Here is a 3,724-nt window from a genome sequence, read left to right as displayed (position 1 = left end):
TCTCATCATCTTCTTGTTTACATGAGGAGATTTTGCACATGTCCATTCTCACAGGGAATGCTGTTTCGATGCGCCCACAGAGATCTGCGATGTGTCCTCTGTAGGTTGCGTTGTCATTATGATATCCTGCTGATACTTTGACCCAATTATTGCCCATTTTGTTACCATCAGGAGTCGTCTCAGTTCAGAAGCTGTTGGCCACAACTCTACAGAAAACAGTCAGTTCAGCGGCAAATATCACACCACCTCCATCTGATGGTGATGGGAGGTGAGTCATTGCCTGTTTCATGTCCTCCATAGTCCATGGTCTGTGGACTAGCATCGGATGTCCATCAGCACCAGCTGCCTCCACTGTGGGGAAATTCAGGACCTGGTGAACATTTCCCTCTGCGTCAGGTCTCGCTGGTGATGGGGGGTTGAATGGATTTAGAGACCTTTTGAGCACCAGACCAGACCTGGTACAAGAAGGGGAGGCACAGTCATGCTGTTGACCTTTTGTTGCTGTTTCCCCATCCAAAAGTTGTCGTAAGCAAGATGTATCAGGATAGATGAGGGGAACAGGAGATGGGGGAAGGCCGAGGTTATATAGCGGTGGTGGCCTCAGCTGTTGATCAGACGTCTGATGAGCCTGAATTTGGGCTGCAGGTTCATCATGTTGTTGTGTATTTTTCTCTCTTTTTTTTTCTTTTTTAATTTAGAAATCAATTTTCAGATTCTCACCAGTCTTTGATGGCAGCGCTGAGTGAGTCCAGCCTCGGGTCTTAGTTCCTCCGTCTCACCCGTCTTTGTGGGGAGGTTGAGGCTGAAGATTTGGCTTCAGGATCGCGAGTCCCCTTTGACTCCGAGTCCACACACCCCCAGTCGTGCGATCCCACTCCTGACACCAAGTTTGTGATGGAAATCTGAAAATGAACAGTTGACAAAATGATCAAGTTGTCTTTGTATATCTTAATAAGAGCTTTGCAAAGGATCAGTGTACAGTCACACAGAGTGCGACTGCAGACTGATATCGAACAAAGAGTGTAGAAAGAAAGAAGGAGGCAGGGTCAGGATGTGTGTGTGTGAACAATTCTGGGTGCCATCCTGACCGTCTAACTACCAAGAAGAAGCAGGTGTGTGTTCAAGGACAAACTACACCTTAGTTTTTACTGGACACTACCAGATAAGGAGCATACATGTGGGAACATATTCACATTAAGGGATGTACAAAGCCAGGTGACACAAAGTTCAAACTGGGTTATACAAAGTGCAGAATATGATTTTTCTATTACAAGTGTAACAAAACAGTTAAGTTGTGGTCCATCAAAACAAGGAGCTAAAGCATTGAACCTCCCTGCAGAGCTGTGATAATTCTCTGTGGGTTTAAATCTACAAGCAACCACTTTCACATTACACATATTCATTTGATCCATTGTTCATAAAAAAAAATATTGATTAGTGCAGCTTCAAGTTTTACTCAGCAAAAAATGCTGCTATAAATGTCGAGTAGATATATCATTGAATCAATATACTGACAACTACATAATTACTGCTGTTACATTTTCCACACATTTCACTGTTTGCTCTAATATACAACAGTCCCTGTTGTGCATGGCCAAATGAGCAAACAAGCATTCATCTGTTTATTATTTAATTCTGGAAACACTTAAAAATCGTTTTTAAAAAAAGAACTACACAATTTGCCTTGTAACGGCTTGTAGGAGATGATTAGACATTAGGATCTAATCATCCCAGATGCTCCATTGAACAGATTTGAGAGCTGCCACACAAACACAAACACAAACACAAGCACACACGCACAAACACACACACACACACACACACACACACACACACACACACACAAAGGCAGACGCTCCCACCTCCCAAACAGTCTGACATGGCCACACCCTTCTCTTGCCTAATGTGTGGTACTGACAGCCACAGCTGGTCTCCTGAGGTCAGGCTACAGGGGGCTCTCATAAACTCATGAAGAATTAATGTGTGTGTGTGTGTGTGTGTGTGTGTGTGTGTGTGTGTGTGTGTGTGTGTGTGTGCGTGTGTGTGTGTCTGTGTGTGAAGATTGTGCATGAAGGTATAACAGCATAATATTGTGTGTGTTTATTTACTGGTGGCAGAAATGTAGGGTAGTTATATATAATTATATATGACCTATAAAGCAATGGTTTGTCACTTGAGCAGAATATTTGCCACATGGTTTAGTGTAGATTTAAAATGTCAGATCATCAAGATTGTGTCTGTAAAAAAGAGTCCATGCTAATTAATGAAATAGTATGCTAGCATTAAAGCAGGAGCTGTAGAAAAGGTCATTAAAAACACTATTTGTTAAAGTGTGTAAGTGTTTTGTGAATTAAGATACCTTACGTATTTATATCCTTGGAAGCAGTACACCATAACTGAAACTGTGACAGAAAATGGGACAGACAGCTAACTACTGGCCCTGCATGCAGTGGACAGAAAAAGCACTTTGTGAGAAATAAAATGGATTCTAACTGTGGGCCATTTGTATGAAAGTCAACTTTTACTCGAGTGCAAAAGAAAAAAAAACTTTACTTTTTCGTGTATGTGTGTGTGTGTCTGTGTGTGTGTATGGGCCAACTATATTCTGGTAATCAAAGCTGTATAGCAATAGTTACCTTTAACCCTAAGAGTTTACTTACTGGAAAGGGATGGGTCAGCTCTGACAGCAAGAGTTACAGTAAATCGTACACTATATAAAAGATGCTCTTCATTCTCTGTCTGCAGATAGAGTTTAAAATTAAAGACCCAGCTGGATAAATGTCAGGCGCTGAATTCTTTGAGGATTAAGTCTTAGCATACGAAGACGCTTCTGAAATGTCTGACATTTTTCAGCTCAGATGATGGCTAATATAATAATAGTGCAAGGAACAACCAGTGCAATTGTGTGAATCCACATATGTGAGTGTTATTTGTCATGAAGTCGTTGCCCTGGAGATTTTATGCCCTGACATCTCTCCCCAAAAATATCGAAATCAGTATTTTGACATGTTAGAAGAGGCCAGACGGTTAGTTCTGCCACTGTAAATTCATCACAAAAATATGAAATTTGAAGTAAGACGTTGATGCCTGAGCCCAATGCAGTGAATTAACCAGAGGATGAACCATGCAGTAATGTCTGACTTTCCAGCTATCAATGGCTGAGTCAGTGGAACATAGAAACAGCAGAGAGTCCTGACTTCTTTGTCTGTCTGCTGTAATTGTGTTACTATGTGTAGCCTAGACAGATATGGCATGAGCGTTACGCCGTCCCATGACTGTTCAACAGTGAAGGGAACCACATTAACACAAAAACAGGTCATTGTGCTTTCAGTGGATCTAGGAATGTGGAGATTATATACCATTTTGTATAGTTTCAGTGGTTTGATATTGTTTCCAGCCGAGCATTTGACTATTAGACACTTCAAGTTTCCTTCCTTTAAGTTTTATTTTATTTAAGACTTTCTTAACTTTCAGTACCAACTGAAGTCTGGAAAGTCTCCTGAGGACGAGACAATAAATATAACAAGAACAAAACCAAATGGATTAAGTTGCATATTTAAAAATCTAAAGCTTACATATTGCTCACCACATCTTATTTACATATATGTTGAGACATGTGAAGGTGTGGCATTTCTTTCTGACAAGTGGAGTGATGAAGTGAGGAGTGACCAAGTGGTGAGAGGGTTTGAGGCTATAAAAGAGAGTTGCTTTGTGCTCTGGTTCA

The sequence above is a fragment of the Seriola lalandi genome, unplaced genomic scaffold (genome assembly GCF_002814215.2).
Source record: "Seriola lalandi dorsalis isolate HSWRI2012SDOR001 ecotype SW California unplaced genomic scaffold, Sedor1 jcf7180002054901, whole genome shotgun sequence".
Classification (NCBI taxonomy): domain Eukaryota; kingdom Metazoa; phylum Chordata; class Actinopteri; order Carangiformes; family Carangidae; genus Seriola; species Seriola lalandi.
Note: the sequence above shows the minus strand (reverse complement) of the source record.